This window comes from Lactuca serriola, chromosome 5, assembly GCF_051521515.1.
Source record: "Lactuca serriola cultivar US96UC23 chromosome 5, Lser_US96UC23_V15, whole genome shotgun sequence".
In the NCBI taxonomy this organism is placed as follows: domain Eukaryota; kingdom Viridiplantae; phylum Streptophyta; class Magnoliopsida; order Asterales; family Asteraceae; genus Lactuca; species Lactuca serriola.
This window is the reverse complement of record NC_136412.1, coordinates 117,825,108-117,850,555: the sequence shown is the minus strand read 5'-3', so window position 1 is coordinate 117,850,555 and position 25,448 is coordinate 117,825,108.

Here is a 25,448-nt window from a genome sequence, read left to right as displayed (position 1 = left end):
AATGTATATGTGTACTGCAGTATTATTTGTATTAATCACTGAAGTAATAACTACCTTAAAAGCAATGGTTTAAATTAAGGCAGAATGTGATATGATTGTTACCATACTAATCTGACTATAACATGATGACGAAAGACGTCGGAAGAAATGACATTTGGCACCCGTAGACTTGCAAGTCCCACTGTAGCGAACAACAAAGGTGTACGATAGTCAATCCAGTATAGATCTATACGCAAACACACGCTCTCCCTCCAGGAGATTCTGGTTACAAAACATGACATAACGAAATGGTCGATGTGTCATGAAGTAGTATCTCACATTATGTTATCTCTGAATCTTGATATAGTATACTTGCTATAGTAATAGTATTCTATGTATAGTATTCTCTGTATAGTACCCTTTGTATAGTATTCTCTGTTATAGTATTTGTATATGATAGTATTCTCCTAAACTATACCTATTACAGTTTACTAGTAAGTTATATATATATATATATATATATATATATATATATATATATATATATATATATATATATATATATATGAATAGATGAATGTATACCTTTGCTACCCAAAGGTACTGAACTAATTGAATAGAACTTTTATGTCTACATATGTATACATAATATATATCTAATCTTTAGACGACCTTCAGACAACTGACCAATACCCTAAGTCCACATCCAAACAAGGAAAAGGAAATAAAGTGAGCTAGCAGTCTTAAGTCCTTTAAACATTATGTATATAACTATACATATATATACATGCTTTTAACAATATATACAAGTTAAAAAGAGGTTTTGTAATACATTTAAAGAGTTTTGAACAATAAATAAATAATGACTTGATGTCAGTTTATAAAACGATTTAAAATTAGTTTGTTTTGAAACACAGTTTGAAGTATATCAAATCCTTGATTGAAACACAGTTATAAATCACATGTGATTGATCTTATAACTAGCATGTTTTCTACTTGTATTCCCCCCCACCCTTATAAAAGCATTAAAAATCATTTAAAAGATAAGTTTAAGGGGTATGAACTCACCTGAAGTGAGTGATGAGAATGTAAGATCGGTAAAGGATGCTAAGTGTCAAGTGAGGACTTGAGCACACACGGATCCTATTTAACATATAATGACACATATATGCTTACAATTAGTGTTTATAAAAACTAATTAGGTAATGAAACAACCTTAGGGACTAGGAAACACTTGTACTGAAGTGTTGAACCACATAGGGTTGCATATAAGGTGTGTAGGGCCTCACTTGGGAGTTTATGGCCCATATGGTAAGAACCACATGAGTTTACGGCCCAAAGAACATTTCCTCACGATTTTAAGGCCGTAAACTCATGGTACTAACTATCAAGTTGTGGTTTAAGGTCTTATAAGTCAATATAAAGTGTTCTATGATCAAGTCTAAGCCCTAGGACGGAATGGTGGCACCATTGCACCACTAACTAGTGTTCACGGCCTAAGGACCATTTCCCCATGAGTTTACGGCCGTAAAATCATGGTATCTTGTACCAAATCAAATTTTAAGGTCCCAAGCTTATGATAGAAGTGTTCTAGACTTGATCCTAAGGCTTGAGAAGAGATTAGGGCTCATTTGGACCCTTAAATAGAGTTTACGGCCGAAGAAGGTTCCTTGGCCAAAACCTCCTTTTTTATCATGATTTCTTGATGAATTCTAAGTGTAATCTAGTTGATTTAAGCATAGAACAAGCTAGGACAAGAGTACTTACAGTGTAGAAGCTTGAAAAGGTGCTTAAGGCTCAAGAACACTAGTGTGTGTTCTTGGTGAAATGAAGAACACTTGATTATCTATCAAATGAAGAGATTTCATGGATGAAATCATACACATACACTAGATAATGAAGTTTATTAACTAATCAAGGAAGAAAACACTTACTAAGTTGAAGATCTAGTGATGATACTTGAGAGAGAAATGGTTTCTAAACTTGAAAATGTGAAAATGTGATAAAAATGACTAAGTGTCACCTTTATACCCTAGAGTTTACGGCCGTAAACTCCATGTTAGGGATGTAAACTCCAAACTCTTGAAGTTTTGAGACTTAAGTGTTGCATACTTTACCCTAAAGTATCCTCTCTCCAGTTACCTCTTGCAATACTAGGCTTTAGAACCCTCAAACTGACTCCAAAACTGCTAAAATTTAGCAATTGAAAGTTTTACTTTGATTGAATGTATGGATTGTTATAAGATAGAAATTTCGAGTTGTCACACATTTACACAATTATAATTGTGTTAAACTTGTATTCCCCCCCCCCCTTTAAAAGCATTTAAAACAGTTAAAAGATTCATTACGAGGTATGAACTCACCTATTATGGGTAATCCAATGGATATGCGTGTAACGATGAGAAGTTCCACGAATAAAATCCCGAGACACAAAAAGTCCTAAATGACATAAATTGGCATATATTGACATAAATATAGTTCATGGAAGCAACCAAATGCAAGGAAACACCTCACGGGACTAGGAAACACTTTGACTAAGTGTTGGAATCACATGTGATTCATCTAAAGGGTGTTTAAGGCCATAGTTTGGTGTTTATGGCCATGTGTTTATGGCCAAAGGAGTTTACGGTCGTAACTCATGGTCAAAGATGCATATGAGGGTGTTTGAAGGGTAGGGATGCTTGAGGGAATTTTTCTCTACACAAGGATGAGAAAGACTAACTCAATGGAGAGTGTTGAGGTGTTTACGGCCAAGGGAGTTTACTCCTGGCCGTAAACTCTTTAAATAGTCACATTAAGGGTCTTAAAGGTAGGGAGTCTCAAGGGTTTAGGTGTTCTAAGGTTTATCAAGAGCCTAGATGTGTTTAAGGTCCAAGACTTGACCTTAATTGGAGTTTACGGCCAAGGGTGTTTACTTTTGGGCCGTAAAATCTCTAAATGATGAGTTTGGTGATGGTTCAAGGTCTTACAAAGCACATGGGAGTGTTCTTGCTTCAAATCCAAGCCTTAGGAAGAGTTTAGGGCTCAAATGGCACCTTTATAGGGGTTTACGGCCAAGGGAGATTACTTGGCCGTAAACTCCTTTTGGTCTTACATTTTTGATGATTTCAAGGTTCTAAGCACGAGTCTTAACTAGATATCAAGTATAGGGAAGAGTACATATGATATAGAAACTCGAAATGGTTGATTTTGGCCAAGAACACTAGTATGTGTTCTTGATGTTCTTGGTGAAACTTGAAGATCTAAGAAAAGTGGATTTTCATGGATGAACTCAAAGAGTGTAACTAGGAGATGAAGTGTAACAACAAATCAAGGAAGAACACTTACCACTTTTGAAGATCTATGATGAAAATCGGGACTACAGTTGAGAGAGAAATGGAAATTCTTGAGTTTGGAAGTGAAAGAATGGCTAGAAATGACCAAGGGCCATATATATGGACTTGAGTTTACGGTCATAAACTCATTGGCATTGTGTCCATGAACTCTTTATGATGAGAGCAAGGCCTGAATGTTGCACAATGTCTCTAGCAGGTACATTCTAACACTCATTCCTTAAGTGTACTAGGCTTAGAGCACTCAAACAGACTCTAAATTGTGCTAAACGATAGCAGGAGTGAGTCTGACACTGAGTTGAGTTGACTGAATGAGCTTTCAAAGCAAAAAAAATTGGGTTGTCACATCATCCCTCCGTTAGATGCAATTTCGTCCTGAAATTAACTTTCTTACAGTACTACTGAGGTTGTGCTCCTCTGTTTGGCATAATACTCACTCGTAGACCTGGCAACTTTGCCTTTGTGCTCCTGATATGATTCGTACTTGGTCCATCTATCATTACCTTGTATATACAAGTCGTATATAATTAGGCATAGTAATACGGTCGGATGTGCGACTCTGCCCCAGGTCCACAACCAAACAAGGAACAGGAGATAGGGCGGAAGCACACATACTAAATCTGCGTAATCATAATCATATACCACCCTCGCGTATACACTGAATAGTGATAGGTGGGCTTTATTCGTCCATAGCCTATGTGCTTGAACTTGGTCTGTTGGACGAGTGATATTTCGTGACGGTCTATGGACATCTGACGGTAAGGCTTCGGACGACAAAGTACTCTTCGCACGCGTACTTCGGGGTTTAGAATACGAAAGACAAAACTGAGGTTTAGGTCGGACTGTCGAAACGAATGACGAAGGTTTTGCGAACTTGTTGGTCAAGGCGATAGGAACATATTAACTTAGTATGGTGAGGACCACGCCAACTCATGACGAAAGATAGCAACGGGCTCATTACTGAAGAAAGTTTGGCCGATTGGAAAGAAATGTATGTTATACGATGACGTATCCCTAGCATGCTCGAAAATGTACTCTTAGTGTGCTCGACTATGTACTCTTAGCGCGTTCGATAGTGTACTCTTAGTGCGTTCGATAGTGTACTCTTAGTGCGTTCGACAATGTACTCTTTGTGAATGTTCTAGTACTTTCTGCTTTCCTCTTGATGTTTACATTCCTACGTATCGTACTGCGATGGGCGAGTACATACGAATGAAAGTGTTTTGATAACTGGTGATGATACTTTATATCATGATCCTCCTCGATACGACTACAATCCCCTATCATATACAAGTTATGAATATTTAAGTTGAATAAGACGGTCGACCGAGTAACTCTACCTCAAATCCACAACCAAACAAGGAACAGGAATTAAGGCGGAATTACTCACTCTAAGTCTGCAACATCTTAGTTATGCACTACCCTGATGTATATGTTCAGCCATCATAGCTTCTTTAAACGGATCCTTTAGTTCTCTTGAATATTGTGACTTGTTCCTATTAGTGAGTTAATATAATTATTTTTACGTGTTATCCCCAAGTTTTAATCTTATATAAATCTAAATTAATTTTCAAAGCAGCTACTAAATCGAAACGTACCGCTGCTCGATGGCGACTCCGAGGTCAATTCTCTTGCGGTTATCATCAAAATGCATCCATCCGCTCCTGAGTTCTTTGTTATCAGGCAGTCCCTCTGATAGTGTCCAGTCTCACCACAACCATAAAAGGCTTGGTTTTCTTCAACTCTGGGGACTTGGGAGATCGGTTGAGCTGGTGCCCTGCAAAAACAGATTGTGTGTCCTTTTCTATGGCTGTTTAGACACTGCATTTTCTGGCATACTCTGGTGTGGTGATAGTTGTACTTTCCACACTTCGGAAGGGTTCCAGCATATCGACTGGTAGGTGCTAGAGCAGCAGGTGTTGTGGCAGTGTACATAGTACTCGTTCGTTGCTCTTGCGGGGTGTCATGTGTTGTTCGTCTCTCCTTCCTCTTGTTCCCCGATTTCTGTCCATAGTCCTCTTCCCTCGATGGGCTAGGAACCGGAACTTCTACGCCATGGTGGACTTCATGGTCGATGAGTTGCTAGGCCAGGCGTTTGGCACTATCGAATGTGGCTGGGTTAGAAGAAAACACATTTCCTTGGGTTTTCGTGGGTATCTCCGTGGTTTTTTAGGTGAGCACCGCTACTAGATCCACTGATACTACTTGCGCAAATTTGGGTTAGGGCGTCTATCGTTGCTGCTGTTACCGCTGCCTGAAAAGCAGCTAGGTCGAACTGTGGCGGGGGTAGTGGCGGTTGAGTTGGAGTTATCATAATAGTGCGTCTGTTTGATTTGCGAGGAGGCATCTTTGCTAAAAGAATACAAAGATGAGACGGAATAAGTCTATAGCAATGGACACAAGCCGAAAGCTGAAAAGACAAGGTTATCCTAGTTCTGGGTATATGTGGTCCTGACTTCCATAAGGTTCTGGAAACAATTCATAATAGAGTCTATACCGAATAAACTTTATGAATTTCAAATGGCTATCCTCGAATGAATATCTCTTACCTGAATAACTGTTACCAGCTGCATGTAAGAAAATAATCCTAACACATGATGTGAGCAGTGTTTCCACTAACTCATTAAGTTAACGAATATTATTATTTATTAGTGTGACGCATAAGATGTTCTCGTTACTCTGGTTGATCCTTCTTTGAAAATCTCTCATGAACTTGCCCCCGTTCCTCCTTGACTCTTCTGTTGTCTACTCTGAGGAAGTGGTTACATCTATCTGGGTTTGTCGTGCGATAATGGATGTAACTATAGAATCTATGAGATTTAAGGTAACTTTATGGGGTGATCCTTACAGATTCCTCCTATAATTGCACAATGTATACAATTTGTATATAACTTAAGATTAAATAGACCTTCGAATAAGTGATCTTACTCCAAAACCACAACCAAACAAGGAACAGGTAATGAAGCGTAGATCACAAATTCTAAGTCTATAAAACCTCAATTATATATAACCTTGGGAGTATACATTGCAAGATTATAGACCTATCCGTAAGGGTCTTCTAAGTTATCACATAAGTTATTTATATAGTGCCTAAAATACTCCTATAGTATTCTAACTCTATGTACTTGATCTAGAATTCTCTTGATTGGCGTTAGGTAAGTTTTAAGACTGTTGCAACATCACATCGCTCCCAAACACATGTCGGTCACATCTCGAATGAATATAGTTGATCAGGCTATATTGATCCTAGCTATGATTACATAATTATTCAGGTTTGACGACAGTGTTCAACCTTTAAATACTTTAGTTCTATTCTTCTTGTGATACTTGGTCTAGTATGTACATGTATAAGCAAGTAGGTATATTTTTATAACTTATCATTACACTCGTAAAATATATCATTATCTAGAGCACTTAAGCCCCATTGTATTTATAGTTGTATATCTTTTATCGGTTGATATACTTAGTTCACTATAAACAATGCTCTGATACCAATCTGTCACACCCCAAAACCGGAACAGCGGAAACGTTCTGGGGTGGAGGACATCATGTTTAGTATCACAAGACATGCATCATAGTAATAAAAGTAATGAACAACCATTTCATTAGAAAGAAATTCTTTACAAAGTATGTGTTCACAAAACATAGAATACATAAGCAAGTAACAAAACAAGACTTGAAGCTATTATGCTCCATCTTCTGAATTCCCAGCGCGAGTACCAGTCTGCTAGGCTCCTAAGAATACAAGTTATTTGAAAGAGTTGATCAGTAATTAAGCTGGTGAGTTCATAAGATTTTAGTGATGTAGTAAGTTGAAGAAAGTTGTTGTAAAATATTGTTGAAAATGTAGTTGAAAAATGTAGTAAGTTGCAAGTTCTGATTAGAAACGTTCGTCTGTTCCTCTTAGAAAATCCTATATTTCCTACTTTGAAGATAGATACATAAAAATGATTCTACAATCCTTTCTATGAGTACTAAATGGATACAAGTGATATAAAACTCAGAGTAAACAAACAATCGACTGTGCGCATCTGCCCTAAGCTCACAACCAAACAAGGAACAGGAAGTAAGACGGATAGCACACATCCTATTGTTCGTTAGATCATTGTTATATATAACTCGGGCGTATTCACTTGTTACTCATGGAGTTAATTGTAATGGTTCCTTTATATTTAATGAAAAGATTCTTTAATACAACCCTTATTCCTTATAATAAAATGGTGACCACAGTGATTACTTCTATAATCACTTGGTTTATACTGGCTATATATGATCTAATATTGAATAGATAGTTAATTGGGTGAATTTGCCCTAAGCCCACAACCAAACAAGGAACAGGAAGTAAGGCGGAAAGCACACATCCAACTAGCTATTGGGTATTAACGATATATAACCATGTTGTATAAACTAAAGTATTATAGAGTTAATCGCCTAAGATCCTTTAAGTATATCCTGGTTTAATAAAATGGATTAAACCCTTAACTGCTAAGTTTCTATTTTGTATACCAAAAATTCTGATTTGGAAAGTATGTTTTGTACTAGAAAACTTTGCATTGACTATGTGTCCTATGACTTGACCCATACCTGGTACCCTTATGATGACTTAATGTATACTGATCATATATATCTAGAATCGAATAGATAATAGACTGGGTGAATCCGTTCCAAGCCCACAACCAAACAAGGAACATGAAAAGAAGCGGAGAGCACACATCCTATTACATGTCAGATCCTATTGATATATATATATATATATATATATATATATATATATATATATATGTATATATATATGTATCCTTTGGTGTATACATTAAGGAATCATAAGCTTATCATTATGGTCCTTTCCATTAAACGTAGCCTTCTACCAAGGCATCAAATTTTATGTATGTTTGTTTTGTTGTATGAGTGTGTATTTTCCCAAGTATGACTATCATTAACTAAATATAGTTTATACATTAATGAATATGTGAGAAGATCACAAAGTAAATATAATAGGGAAAATAAGGTTTTACATTAGCAGTGACACTGCTGCCTATAAAGTAATAAAATATAGACTCCAGGTAGTATTAATGTACAATACACCTCGGGGAGTCTTTTTGCCTTTAATCCCAAGTTGGTTAATTAAAGGTTTAAATGTGAAGTTGTATGTAACTATGCTAACGAATTATTATTATACTTTATCACCTCGTGTCTGCTAACCCAGATACGCGTAATCGTACTAAAGTTAACGCAAACCGGAAAGATATATTATTATACTTTATCACCTCGTGTCTGCTAACCCAAATACATGTAATCATACTAAACTTAACGCAAACCGGAAAAATATATTATTGTAATTTATCACCTCGTGTATGCTAATCCAGATATGTGTAATTGTACTAAAGTTAACGCAAACCGAAAAGATATATTATTATACTTTATCACCTCGTGTCTGCTAATCCAGATACGTGTAATTGTACTAAAGTTAACGCAAACCGGAAAGATATATTAACGTGATTTTTCCCGGTACTTAGTATAGTATGTTCCTCATCTGTTGGTTATAGTATGTTCCTCATGTGCTGCTTATAGTATGTTCCTCCTTGTACTTCTTATAGTATGTTCCTCCCTGTACTTGTTACAGTATGTTCTGTTTCTGACTCATGTATGAACTGACTCTTTGTATGCTTCATTGTACTAGAAGTAATTAGTAGTGTCTTCCTAAACTATACCTATTATAGTTTACTAATGTTTTACTTGAACTGTTATTGAAAAAACTCATTTATCTACTAAGTTATGCTTGTACTTTAAAAGCGGAGTTTTTGTAAAACTATAAAGTAACATAACTTTAAAAGAGTTTTTGAAATGTTTTGATCACTTATAAAAGACATAAGTAATCTTTTGAAAGATGTTTATATCAAACATTTACACAATTATCATTGTGTTCAACTTGTATTCCCCCCCCCCCCCTAAAAGTATTTAAAATAGTTAAAAGATTCATTACTTGGTATGAACTCACCTGATGTGGGTGATTCAGCGTATACGCGTATAAGGATGAGAAGTTCTACGAATGAAGTCCTGAGATACAACAAGTCATAAATGACATGCATTGGCATATATTGACATAAATATAGTGCTTGGAAGCAACCAAATGAAAGGAAATACCTCACGAGACTAGGAAACACTTTAACCAAGTGTTGGAATCTCATGTGATTCATCTAAAGGGTGTTTAAGGCCATAGTTTGGTGTTTACGGCCAAGGGATTTTACGGCCGTAAACTCATGGTCAAAGATGCATATGAGGGTGTTTGAAGGCTAGGGAAGCTTGAGGTAATTTTGCTCTACACAAGGATGAGAAAGACCAACTCAATGGAGAGTGTTGAGATGTTTACGGCCAAGGGAGTTTACTCCTGGCCCTAAACTCTCTAAATGGTCACATTTAGGTTCTTATTGGTAGGGAGTCTCAAGGGTTCAAGTTTTCTAAGGTTTAGCAAGAGCCTAGATGTGTTTAAGGTCCAAGACTTGACCTTAATTGGAGTTTACGGCCAAGGGTGTTTACTCTTGGGCCGTAAACTCTCTAAATGATGAGTTTGGTGATGTTTCATGGTCTTACAAAGCACATGGGAGTGTTCTAGCCTCAAATCCAAGCCTTAGGAAGAGTTTAGGGCTCAAATCTCACCTTTATAGGGGTTTACGGCCTAGGGATATTGCTTGACAATAAACTCCTTTTGGTCTTACATTTTTATGATTTCAAGGTTCTGGTCGATTTTGGCCAAGAACACTAGTATGTGTTCTTGGTGTTCTTGGTGAAACTTGAAAATCTAAGAAAAGTGGATTTTCATGGATGAACTCAAAGAGTGTAACTAGGAGATGAAGTGTAACAACAAATCAAGGAAGAACACTTACCACTTTTAAAGATCTATGATGAAAATCGGGATGATAGTTCAGAGAGAAATGGAAGTCCTTGAGTTTGGAAGTGAAAGAATGGCTAGAAATGACCAAGGGCCATATATATGGACTTGAGTTTACGGCCACATGAGTTTACGGTCGTAAACTCATTGGCATTGTGGCCGTGAACTCCTTATGATGAGGTTAAGGCCCGAATGTTCCACAGTGTCTCTAGCAGGTACATTCTAACACTCATTCCTTAAGTGTACTAGGCTCAAAATACTCAAACGGACTCTAAATTGTGCTAAACGATAGCAGGAGTAAGTCTGACACTGAGTTGAGTTGACTGACTGAGCTTTCAAAGCAAAAAAATTTCGGGTTGTCACAACAGATTATCAAACAATGTGTTTGTGTTCACTTGAATCTTGATTTTGTACTTATTGTTATATGTTATGCCTCTTTTGTATTGCATTTTTTTTTGTATTTTATTATGTGTATTAAATTCATATATTTTATTTAGATATTTTTCTTCTTTGCATACGAATTTTCATTTTCAGAAAACAATTTCTTCATACCCCCTAATTGTCGAGTTGCTCGAAAGTTTATCGAATTACCTTTAGAAATCACCGGTCAAGGTAAATTATTATTAATTTCTTTAATATTATATTTGCATCCACATCTTAAATCATATAACCACAATTATATTTTTCCAATATATTAACCGTTAAAGTAAGCAAATAACAATTTTAAACCTACCATATACTTCCTCCCCTTCAAATGAACATACAAATCAAAATTCCACACCTTTCAATGTTATTAACACGCATCATAAACCTGATCATACTTTTCGTACTATTTGATTACTAATTAGTACATATATATATATATATATATATATATATATATATATATATATATATATATCTTTATTCTATCATAAATTTATTTACATCATCTCTAATATTATATCTTATCTCAGCTTTCAAAATTCCTTCACAAACATTACCAATACAAGCCTCCAGATTTTCCAGTGCTCCAGACTTTTCCAACAACCAGGATACAATCCAGCTCAACAACACAACTCATTCAACAACATGGAAATGGAAACAATTTAATACAAAATATATTCCATTTTTTGAGTTGAATGAAGATTTCGTTGAACCTTCAAGTAGCCATATTGTTCAACTTGATCGTTCATCTACTAATAATGATCGGCTTCATCATTCAGTTGTGTTATTATAAATAGAATAAATTCTATTTATACATACAGTTACACATTTTTTATTTGGTACCGGCGCTGAATCTAAAGAACATAACAAAAGAGGGAGACCAATTTCTACAAAAAAAAAAGAAGACACAAATATGCATGCCTTCTACTTCAAATGCTCAAAATGATGTAACCGGTAACAATCAGAGTAAATTTATCGGAATAAGCAAAGGTATTATATCCATACCACAAATTCTTTGTCATTACAAATAAAATGTCATTACCCTATTACATTTCAAGCGTACCACAAATATAATTTGGTAAACTTTATTTATTTATTTATATATTATTTGGATTCTGGAGATGTTGTATATGTTTGCTCAGTATGTAAACCTAAGGCGTGGCAACGAGAAGCACTTCGAGGAAATAAAGATTTAAAGCAAACATGTTATTCCATTTGTTGTTACAATGGAAAAGTTGAACTACCTAGTCTGATTCACCCACCTCAGTTGTTGCTTGATTTATATAGCGGTGTTTCTAAAAAAAAGTCAAAAGTTTATACATAATGTACGTCGATACAATATGATGTTTGTATTCACATCTATGGCTAGAAAGATTGATCACGCCATTAACTCAAGAGGTGGTCCTAATGTTTATAGAATGCATGGCCAGAATTATCATATTGCAGGCAGCTTACTTCCTGAAAAGGGTGAATTACCAAGATTTTGCCAGTTGTACATATATGATACAGATCATGAGGTTCAAAACAGATTCAAAGCATGCGAGTATGTGAATACCCTATATTTTATAAATGCATTACTTATATATATATATATATATATATATATATATATATATATATATATATATTATTACAAAAAAATTATATCCATTATTTTTTTTATGTTATTGTAGGTCTAATAAAAAGAAAAAGACCACATCTAATGAGTCCATGGCAAATCCGTTTTCTCTCGAGTTCTGGACTATTCACGTGTTGATGGGCTTATTGGATTTCATCAATCCATTGGTTAAGCAATTTAGAATGGCACATGATCGGTTTGGCTCAAATCCAACAGAGCGTATTAGGCTGAAATTGATTGGGACAAGAGAAAATGATGGTAGGCAGTATAATCTTCCTACCACAAATGAGGTAGCTGCCCTCATTATATGTGACATTGATGGGTCTAATTCGAGAGATATTGTATTGGAAACACACAGTTGACAACTCCAAGGTATTAATGATTTGCATCCTCAGTATCTTGCACTTCAATATCCTTTATTATTCCCTTATGCTGAGGATGGATTTCGAGTTGATATGCTACATCGTGGAGTTGAAGATCCGGAATCTGAGGGACGAATAAGGTTGAACATGCGAGAGCTTTTTGCTTATCGTATACAACAGAGAACCAATGAAATATCATTGATATTACGTTCAAGAAAACTATTCCAACAGTTTTTGGTTGATTCGTATACAATGATTGAAGACGAACGACTTAATTATATTAGGTTTACCAACCAACATTACGCGTGGCACCTTATCGTAACTTGGCCCAGGCAGCTGAAGATGGCATTGAAGATGCTTCTTTGATGGGAAACTGTATTATTATACCATCTTCTTTTACCGGCGGCAGCCGTTACATGCAACAAAACTACTTAGATGCAATGACTATGGTTAAGTGATTCAGTTATCCAGGTGTTTTTTTGTAACAACCTGAAATTTCATATCATTGTTTGTAACTCTTTTCGTAATCCAATTCGATCAACCAATCGTCGTTTTCAGATTCGATTCCGATTGAATCATTTAATTAAGTCATTAATTCGTATTTATCTAAAATGACTTAATGGGTGTCCTAATGCATTTAGAAATCATTCTAACACCCCATTCTAGTGATCGTAACATTTCTAGAATCAACCATATCGGGTTACGGCAACTTGGCCGGGTGCGACCAAAAGCCCCGTCTAAAGCCGGTATCGGGTAGAATTTCACCATGTCCAAATCCCGAACACTATTTAAAGTGTTCTAAGCCTTCATTTGAAGCTTTTGCTTCATCTCACTACTCTCTCTCTAACCTCTCTCCTCATCCAAGATTAAGGTCCAAAATCAAAGATTTAAGGCTCCAAATCATAGAGGTAACCTCCCTAGCTTGTTATTCAACCTCTTAGGCCTTCAAATATGTGTTTAAATTATGATTTTGGGCGTGGAACATGTGTTTATGGCCAAGGAGCATGCTTGGGCCGTAAACACATAATATTGGGGTTTTTGAGCAATCTAACCCTTCCAAATCATTGTTGAGACTTAGATACGACTTTAAGGCTTACAAACCCGAAATTGGAACACCTTAAACTTGAATTTTGAGGGATTAACATGAGTTTACGGCCAAGGTATGTTCTTGGGCCGTAAACCCCTCAAACATGGGGAGTAAACTCACTTTTACATGTTAGAATGCCTTGTAACTTAACCAATAGCCTTGTGGTAAATCCTAGAACCATCTAAAAATAGTTTGGAGATCTTAAACATAGCAAAACCTTACATATGAGAGTTTACGGCCATAGAACATGCTCCAGGGCCGTAAACTCCTAATTATATGTTGTTTGATGCCCTAAATTCACCCCAAGCTTTGGAAAGTTAACTAGAATCACATGTGATTGCTCTATGTACCACAAATTAAATATGGTTTGAGCATGGGAGAGTTTACGTCCATAAACTCCAAGTTTACAGTCGTGAACTCCCATAATTAATGTATATTTTCATACAATCCATTCCAAGGCATTTGAATAATCCATTCTAGAAATCCCCATGTCCATTCAAGCCATTTAGCACTCAAAACCACCCAAACATGAGTTCACGGCCGTGAACTCATGCATATAGGGGTATATGGCCGCAAACTCCATTAGGGAGTTTACTCTTGAGGAGTAAGCAAAAATCCCAAGTCCCTCGCTTCATTTCAAGTCCGTAGATATCACCCGGGTCACTCCAAACACTCGTTTTGAAGTGTTTTAGCTCATTGGAGTGTAATATTCCATCTAATTAGTATTTGTAAAACTAATTAGATATAGTTGGACATTATTCCATTTTACATAGGAACCCCACGAGTAATCAAGCCCCAAACCAACGTTTAGTGTCCGAAACAATCGCATTTCCTCGTCTGGTGAGTTCATACCCCTACCCTTTTTCACTGTTTTTCACTGTTTTCAGGGGGAACACAAGCAAAGTACAAGGGATTACTTGTACTCAAAAATTATTTTCATGTGTGTGTTTCACATTTTATATGCTTTTAACACTAATTTATACAACTGATAACCGTTTGAACATGCAGATCACGTAAACATATATTTGTGAAATGGGTTTATAAACTGTTGTGTTTTATATATTTCACAAATGGTTTCCACATTTTATAAGTTAAAAGCATGACATTAGAACATTTGAAACATAAAACTTGTACACTGTTTGTCCTCGGTAAAACTCCACAGAGATACGCGAGTGGAGGATTATCATATTATTACTAGTAAATTTGTTAGTCATGTATGATTGGAGACACGTCCTCGATGAACACTCCACAAAGATACGCAAGTGGAGGACTGCACCCGTAACCAGAATCTCTGGGATTAGAGAGTGTGACTTGAGTGTATAGATCTATACGGGGCTGACTACCCCACACCTGGCTGCTAGCTACAGCCGAACCGAAATGGTTCAAGGGTGACGAAAGTCATAAGGTGATGTGGACTACTTATTGCCATATCTAGTCTATCGTATGGTTATGGAACTCGCTATTAGGATAACAATGATTTACTTAATAGTAATAATGAATAACTTAACATATTTCACAAGATAACCAAGTTTCAGTATACATCTTTCACATTGATAACCAACATTCAGGAAAGTATGGGACTTTCCTGGGGAAACATTGAACATAACCACGTTTTACAGAATACATCTTTTACACTGATAATCAACATTCAGGAAAGCATGGAGCTTTCCTGGGGAACGTTTACATAACTAGAAAAGTGTAACAAACCGGATAACTTTACATCTTTTACAATTGGTAAAACACAATCAGGAAAGTATGGGACTTTCCTGGGGATACATTGGTACGTAACCAGAACAGTATAACAAACCAGATAACATAAATGTACATTTTCACAAGCGTAAATGTGTTTTCAGTGTACAACTTTACTTTACATTTTGAGAACAAAAACCTACCTTTTTAAGAAAATATGGGATTTTCTTGGTGTGTGTAACATTTTCAGAAAACAGAAAGAAAACTCGAACATTTTCACAAAACAAAAACCGCTTATGAACTCACCAGCGTTATGCTGATTTTCAAACCGCTTGTGTTCTCAGGTCAGCGTTAGAACAGGTACCTGAAGATCATTTTGTTCCATGTTGGAGTGCGCAGAAGACCATTTCGGTTTGTTATTTTATACTATGTATCACAACTCTATAACTTTACTTTTGAAACAAATGTAAAACTTTTCTATATGTAATGTAATGGTTGTTTTACTTTACTTACTATGTGCATTGGATTTGATACTCAACGTGGAGTCAACGCCGAAAATGTTTCCGCCTTCGGTTTTCGGGGTGTGACAGATTGGTATCAGAGCCCTTGTTTATAGTGAATAAAGTATAGCGAACCTTACATGGTATAAAACTATAAACACTAAAGGGACTAAGTGCTCTGAAATAAAAGTATCTTCAAACTATAAGTATTTTCAAAAGTATATAAGTATATCGAACCGTCGAGATCCGTAAATACAAGTAGAACAAAACATAAGTAAATGGGTGTTGTGTACTGTGGTTAAACCTGGGTAGTTATGTAGTCGTGTCTAGGATCAATATAGCCTGGCCAACTATATTTATTCAAGACACGGCCAACATGTGCTTGGGAGTGACTGTGGTATGCGGCATGCCTAAACCTTACCCTAATACCACAAACATCGAGCCAGTGTGGTAACGAATCATGAAATACTATGGGAGTAGTTCTCGAGCCAATTCTTTGTAGAAATCCTCGTTCACGTATAGATCCTTGATCATTCCATTAGCGATAGTTTACCTGCTTTTATAACTTTTTCCTGCCTTATCGCTTATTTGGAATATATATCTGCCATTTCTCTCGATTCGATTCAGAGGACTTATCATCCTCTCTTTCTTGATCTTATTAGATCAAGATGCCTCCCAGAAAGAGACCCAGCTCAAAGACCAACAACCCTCCGCCACCATCTCCTCCTGAAATTGACCCCGTGGTATTTCAGGCAGCTGTTACCGCCGCGGTGGCAGCTGCTATGTCCCAATTAAACACCGGTGGTTCCGGTGGTTCAGGAGGTGGTACTCAAACTCAGGATCAAGAAAGCAATCAGGAACACCGAAAGGAGGGTTCCTATAAGGACTTTATGAATGCGAAACCAACATCCTTTGATGGCATTGGAGGTGTCATTTCCTTATCCCGATGGTTCGAGAAAATCGAATCTATCTTCGAAATTTGTGCCTGTGCTGAGTCCGATAAGGTCAAATTCGCAGCCTGTACCTTCCTCGATAAAGCCTTGACTTGGTGGAACAGCCGAGACAAATCTCTGACCCTACCCGTAGCCAACGCCATGGGCTGGCAAGCCATGAAAGAACTCCTGATAGCCGAATACTATACCCGTGGTGAAATGCAGAAACTAGAGCACGAGCTCTGGAACCTGAAGATGAAAGGTTCCGACATTGCTGCATACACTTCCCGATTCGATGATCTCGCACTTCTCTGCCCGGGACTAGTCACTCCTGAAAGTAAAAAGATCGAGGGGTTCATTTGGGGGTTAACTCAACCAACAAAGGGCCATGTCTTAACTGCTCGTCCGGATACCTATGATAGTGCCAAGACTTTAGCCCAAACCCTAATTGATCATAGTGATGATGTCTAGGAAACCACCACCGCTTCTGAGCCGACAAAAAGCAATGGTGAGAAGAGAAAGTTCTGGAAGAAGAAGAATGGTCAATCTTCCCAAGGATCCTCCAAGAGACAGCAAACTGTAGCAGTCCATGCTGCTACTAACCCCGTTGCTGCTGCTTCTGTTGTGGGATCCACAGCTCCAAATCCTACCAGCAGGTATGCTGGTAATCTCCCTCTGTGTGACAAGTGCAAATACCATCACAACCCCGGCCCCTGCCGAGAATTATCATGTACCAATTATGGTAAGAAGGGGCACATGGTTCGATTCTGCAAAGCTCCGGCCCAATTGGCCAATCAATCTTCGGGAGCAGGTGTTGGTCAAGCCTGCTACAACTGTGGTGAAGTTGGTCACTTTTAAAGGAACTGCCCCAAGAAGTCTATAGCCGATAACACCGGGAGATTCCTAGCCATAGGACGGGAGGAAGCGGTCGCCGATCCCACTGTTGTCTCGGGTACGTTTCTTCTCGACAACTCATATGCTAGTATTCTTTTCGATTCGGGTGCTAAAAGAAGCTTTGTTAGTCATTCGTTCACACATAACCTAAAATATAATCCCCAACCTTTAACTGAAACGTTTACCGTCGAGAGGGCTAACGGTGAGAAAGAAAGCGCTAACGAGATATTCGTAGGTTGTACCCTTATCCTGAATGCCCATTCATTTCCTATCGATCTCATGTCGGTTTCCATAAAGAGCTTTGATGTCATCATTGGCATGGATTGGTTGAGTCCCAATCATGCTGATATCCTCTGTTTTGAAAAAGTCATTCGTCTCAACCTTCCTTCGGATCAAACTCTCGTAATCTATGGCGATAAACTCAGTTCCAATCTTCGTATCATTTCCTGCATCAAAGCTCAAAAGCTCCTGCGAAAGGAGTGCATTGCATTCTTAGCCCATGTAATCAACGAGAAACAGGAAGTTAAAGACCTCGCGAGCATCCCCGAAGTCTGTAACTTTCCTGATGTGTTTCCCGAAGAGCATCCAGGAATTCCTCCCGAGCGTCAGGTCGAGTTCCGTATTGACCTAATTCCTGGAGCTACTCCCGTAGCGAAGTCTCCGTACTGCTTAGCTCCAGCAGAAATGCAGGAGTTATCCAGTCAACTCAATGAGTTGCTCAGTAAAGGATTCATTAGACTGAGTTCCTCACCCTGGGGAGCTCCAGTATTGTTTATCAAGAAGAAATATGGATCCTTTCAGATGTGTATCGACTATCGCGAGCTGAACAAGATGACCGTCAAAAACCGATATCCTCTTCCGCGAATAGATGAACTCTTCGATCAACTCCAGGGAGCCAATTACTTTTCCAAGATAGACCTTCGGTCAGGGTACCATCAGCTACGAGTTCATGAGAGTGATGTGTCCAAAACAGCTTTCAAGACTCGATATGGACACTATGAGTTCGTAGTGATGCCCTTCGGTCTAACTAACGCACCAGCAGTGTTCATGGACCTGATGAACCGGGTGTGTCGTCCCTATCTGGACAAGTTCGTCATTGTGTTCATTGATGACATACTTGTCTACTCCAGAAGCGAAGAAGATCACAAACAACACTTGAGGCTAGTGTTGGAAACCCTTAGATCCGAGAAGGTGTACATGAAATTTTCCAAGTGTGAGTTCTGGATTCAGAAGGTAACTTTCCTCGGTCACGTGGTAAGCGAGTAGGGTATTCATGTAGATCCTTCCAAGATTAAAGCGATAGAGAATTGGTCGGCACCGAAGACATCCACAGAAATCCGGCAATTCTTGGGTCTTGCTGGCTATTATCGGAGATTTATCTAGAACTTTTCCAGAATCGCCAAACCCTTAACCACTCTAACACAGAAAGTCGTACCCTTTTCTTAGAGTGATAAACAAGAAACCGCGTTCCAAACGTTGAAGAAAGCCTTGTGCAGCGCGCCTGTTCTGTCCCTACCCGAAGGGACAGAGGATTTCGTTGTCTATTGCGATGCGTCCAATCAAGGCTTAGGTTGTGTGCTTATGCAAAGAGGAAAGGTGATTGCTTATGCCTCTAGACAGCTGAAATCACATGAGGTCAACTATACCACGCATGACTTGGAATTAGCAGCCGTAGTCTTTGCATTGAAGATTTGGAGACATTACCTCTACGGAACCAAGTGCACGATCTTCACTGACCACAAGAGCCTGCAGCACATCTTTGATCAGAAAGACTTGAACATGAGGCAACGGCGATGGGTAGAACTACTCAGTGATTATGAGTGTGAAATCCGTTACCATCCCGACAAGGCCAATGTGGTAGCATATGCCCTTAGCCGAAAGGAGAGTTCAGTCCGCAAAGTGAAGAACCAGACGATGACCATCCATTCCAACTTACCCATGCAAATCCGAGAAGCCCAGTTAGAAGCCCTCAAACCTAAGAACGTGTTGATCGAAGCCTTAAGAGGAATGGAAAAGAAACTTGAGATCAGAGGTGACGGAGTTTACTACTTCATGGATCGGATCTGGATTCCAAAGTCCAGAGGATTCAGGAAGATTATTATGGAGGAAGCACACAATACCAGATACTCTGTTCACCCGGGTTCGGACAAGATGTACCTGGATCTCAAGAAACAATACCGGTGGCCAAACATGAAAGTTGAGATAGCTATGTTCGTGGGCAAGTGTCTGACTTGCGCCAAAGTTAAAGTTGAGCACCAGAAACCCTCGGGTCTGCTCCATCAGCCCGAGATACCCAAATGGAAATGGGAGATGATTACCATGGACTTCATCAGCAAACTACCCAAGTTTCCGAGTGGGTACGACACCATTTGGGTAATTGTCGATCGTCTGACAAAGTCCTCCCACTTCATCCCGATCAAAGAGTCATTCAAGATGGAAAGACTCGCGCGAATCTACATCCAAGAGGTAGTTCGACTGCACGGTGTACCTGCGTCCATTATCTCTAATCGATATAGCAGGTTTACCTCCAGATTCTGGCAGTCTCTCCAGAAAGCCCTTGGAACCAAATTAGACATGAGCACGACGTATCATCCTCAGACCGATGGACAAAGTGAGAGAACAATCCAAACCCTAGAGGACATGCTTAGGGCATGTGTTATTGATTTTGGAAATTCGTGGGACACACATCTATCTTTGATCGAATTCTCGTACAACAACAGTTACCACACCAGCATTAGGGTTGCCCTGTTCGAAGCCCTTTACGGTCGCAAGTGCAGATCCCCTCTGTGCTGGTCCGAGGTGGGGGATACACAGTTAGCCAAGAGTCGAGTCCCCGACAGTGCTCTCACTAGTCCTGAAATCATCCGCGAAACCACTGAGAAGATTATCCAAATCCGGGAACGATTGAAAACTTCACGAGATCGCCAAAAGAGTTATGCTGATAACCGTCGGAAACCACTAGAATTCCAGGTCGGAGACCGTGTCCTGTTGAATGTCTCGCCCTGAAAAGGCACGGTACGCTTTGGAAAGCGTGGGAAACTTAACCCGAGGTATATTGGACCCTTCGAGATCCTCACCAGGATCGGTCCAGTAGCCTATAAACTTCGTTTACCTCACGAACTCAGTAACATTCATCCTCTCTTCCATGTTTCAAATCTCAAGAAGTGCCTATCCGATGAAACCCTAATGATTCCTTTAGATGAGATCGAGATCAATGAAAACCTCAACTTCGTGGAGGAACCTATCGAAATCATGGATCGAGAAGTCAAACGTACAAAGCAAAGCCGCATCCCGTTAGTGAAGATCCGTTGGAATGCCAAGCGGGGACCGGAGTTCACTTGGGAGCGGGAAGACTCCATGAAACAGAAGTATCTGCAACTCTTTCTAGATCCATGACTTGTATCTTGTCTTGTATCTTAATTTTGAATTTTGGGACGAAATTCCCTCTAACGGGGGGATAATGTAACAACCCGAAATTCCGTATCATTGTTTGTAACTCTTTTCGTAATCCAATTCGATCAACCAATAGTCGTTTTCAGATTCGTTTCCGATTTAATCAATTAATTACTTCATTAATTCGTATTTATCTAAAATGACTTAATGGGTGTCCTAAAGCATTTAGAAATTATTCTAACACCCCATTCTAGTGATCGGAACATTTCTAGAATCAACCATATCGGGTTACGGCAACTTGGCCGGGTGCGACCAAAAGCCGCGTCTAAAGCCGGTATCGGGTAGAATTTCACCGTGTCCAAATCCCGAACACTATTTAAAGTGTTGTAAGCCTTCATTTGAAGCTTTTTCTTCATCTCACTACTCTCTCTCTAACCTCTCTCCTCATCCAAGATTAAGGTCCAAAATCAAAGATTTAAGGCTCCAAATCATAGAGGTAACCTCCCTAGCCTTGTTATTCAACCTCTTAGGCCTTCAAATCCGTGTTTAAATTATGATTTTGGACTTGGAACATGTTTTTACGGCCAAGGAGCATGCTTGGGCCGTAAACACATAATATTGGGGTTTTTTAGCAATCTAACCCTTCCAAATCATTTTTGAGACTTAGATACGACTTTAAGGCTTACAAACCCGGACTTGGAACACCTTAAACTTGAATTTTGAGGGATTAACATGAGTTTACGGCCAAGGTATGTTCTTGGGCCGTAAACCCCTCAAACATGGGGAGTAAACTCACTTTTACATGTTAGAATGCCTTGTAACTTAACCAATAGCCTTGTGGTAAATCCTAGAACTATCTAAAAATAGTTTGGAGACCTTAAACATAGCAAAACCTTACATATGAGAGTTTACGGCCATAAAACATGCTCCAGGGCTGTAAACTCCTAATTATATGTTGTTTGATGCCCTAAATTCACCCCAAGCTTTGGAAAGTTAACTAGAATCACATGTGATTGCTCTAAGTACCACAAATTAAATATGGTTTGAGCATGGGAGAGTTTACGGCCGTAAACTCCAAGTTTACAGCTGTGAACTCCCATAATTAATGTATATTTTCATACAATCCATTCCAAGGCATTTGAATAATCCATTCTAGCAATCCCCATGTCCATTCAAGCCATTTAGCACTTAAAACCACCCAAACATGAGTTCACAGCCGTGAACTCATGCATATAGGGGTATATGGCCGCAAACTCCATTAGGGAGTTTACTCTTGAGGAGTAAACTCAAATCCCAAGTCCCTCGCTTCATTTCAAGTCCGTAGATGTCACCCGGGTCACTCCAAACACTCGTTTTGAAGTGTTTTAGCTCATTGGAGTGTAATATTCCATCTAATTAGTATTTGTAAATCTAATTAGATATATTTGGACATTATTCCATTTTACCTAGGAACCCCGCGAGTAATCAAGCCCCGAACCAACGTTTAGTGTCGGAAACAGTCGCATTTCCTCGTCTGGTGAGTTCAGGGGGAACACAAGCAAAGTACAAGGGATTACTTATACTCAAAACTAATTTTCGTGTGCGTGTTTCACATTTTATATGCTTTTAACACTGATTTATACAACTGATAACCGTTTGAACATGCAGATCACGTAAACATATATTTGTGAAATGGGTTTATAAACTGTTGTGTTTTATATATTTCACAAATGGTTTCCACATTTTCTAAGTTAAAAGCATGACATTAGAACATTTGAAACATAAAACTTGTACATTGTTTGTCCTCGGTAACACTCCACAGAGATACGCGAGTGGAGGATTATCATATTATTACTAGTAAATTTGTTAGTCCTGTATGATTAGAGACACGTCCTAGGTGAACACTCCACAAAGATACGCAAGTGGAGGACTGCACCCGTAACCAGAATCTCTGGGATTAGAGAGCGTGACTTGAGTGTATAGATCTATACGGGGCTGACTACCCCACACCTGGCTGCTAGCTACAGCCGAACCGAAATGGTTCAAGGGTGACGAAAGTCATAAGGTGATGTGGACTACTTATTGCCATATCTAGTCTATCGTATGGTTATGGAACTCGCAATTAGGATAACAGTGATTTACTTAATAGTAATAATGAATAACTTAACACATTTCACAAGATAACCAAGTTTCAGTATACATCTTTCACATTGATAACCAACATTCAGGAAAGTATGGGACTTTCCTGGGGAAACATTGAACATAACCACGTTTTACAGAATACATCATTTACATTGATAACCAACATTCAGGAAAGCATGGAGCTTTCCTGGGGAACGTTTACATAACTAGAAAAGTGTAACAAACCGGATAACTTTACATGTTTTACAATTGGTAAAACATAATCAGGAAAGTATGGGACTTTCCTTGGGATACATTGGTACGTAACCAGAACAGTATAACAAACAAGATAACATAACTGTACATTTTCACAAGAGTAAACGTGTTTTCAGTGTACAACTTTACTTTACATGTTGAGAACAAAAACCTACCTTTTTAAGAAAATATGGGATTTTCTTGGTGTGTGTAACATTTTCAGAAAACAGAAAGGAAACTCGAACATTTTCACAAAACAAAAACCGCTTATGAACTCACCAGCGTTATGCTGATTTTCACACCGCTTGTGTTCTCAGGTCAGCGTTAGAACAGGTACCCGAAGATCATTTTGTTCCATGTTGGAGTGCGCAGAAGACCAGTTCGTTTTGTTATTTTATACTATGTATCACAACTGTATAACTTTACTTTTGAAACAAATGTAAAACTTTTCTATATGTAATGTAATGGTTTTTTTACTTTACTTACTATGTGCATTGGATTTGATACTCAACGTGGAGTCAACCTCGGAAATGTTTCCGCCTTCGGTTTTCGGGGTGTGACATTTTTTAACCCTTACATGTAATCCTAAATGGCCAGAAGTTATTAGATTTGTTGAAGCCAAGAATCTTAAATCGTACGACACGCCCGATATTCTAACACGAATATCCAAAACTAAACTTGATTCATTAATCAGTCGATTGAAGGATGAAAAAACTTTGGGTGAAGTCGCTGGCGGTATCAATATTATATATTTTTTAGTCATTAACGTCATAATTTTTTTTGATAAATTTATCTTTTAACCCTGGTTTCTTACTTTGCTAACACAGTTGTATATATGATTGAGTTTCAAAAGAGGGGACTTCCACATTGTCATGTATGCCTGTTTTAGGAAAACAAAATTCTAAACTTCCAAATCCTGAAGACATAGACCGAGTTATATGTGTTGAATTGCCTAATAAGGATAGTGAACCCAATTTGTATCAGATTTTTTGTGATAACATGATACACGGACCTTGTGGCAATGATCTACCATTTATGTCGTATATGAAAAAAAAACGCAAATGTTCAAAACGATTTCCAAGGGAATTTACCGATCATACATATATCAATGAAGATGGTTATCCTATTTACCGAAGACGTAACAATGGAAATAATGTTGTTAAAAACGGTGTTTCTTTAGACAACATGTATAAACAAATCCTTTTCAATGATTTACTAAATTTTAATTCCTTAAATTTATTTTGTTTTTATGAAATATATTATTAGACGTTTAAATACATAAATATCAATAAACAAGTTCAATTAAAATTGTACTAAAATATTTTTTTAAACAGGTAATGTAATCTATAAAAACATATTAATTATTATATTATTATTATTGATGTTTTCTTATGTTGTTCCTTTGTTAACCTTAAATTATCACTTAATGTTATTTATGACGTTTTTCTTGATTTTTCTGAAATGATGTTCCATATAATAAGATCCTTCTGAAACAATACCAAGGTCACATGAATCTAGAGTGGTGTAACCAAGTTGGATCGATAAATAATATTTTTAAGTATATTAACAAAGGACCGGATAGGATAACGACATTTATTGTTGATCCAACACAAAAGAAGAAACAACAAATGGAAAATAATGACCATGACAAAATTGGTGAGTTCGATACATGTCGTTATATTTCTGCATGTGAGGCATGTTGGAGGCTTTTTGGGTATGACATTCATTATAAAACACCATTTGTCGAAAGTTTGTCATTTCACCTCGAACACAAACAGTTTGTTGTGTTTAAACCAAACCAAGATGATAATCAGGTTGTTTCTAAACCGACTGTCGCTGCTTCTCAATTTTTGGCTTGAATGGAATGTAACAAGCATGATGAAGATGCACAGAAGCTATCATATGTTGAGTTCCCAACTAAATATGTTTGGAACAAATCAGATAAGATATGGACAAGAAGAAAAACCAAGTCCAAGGCACTCGGTCGATTAA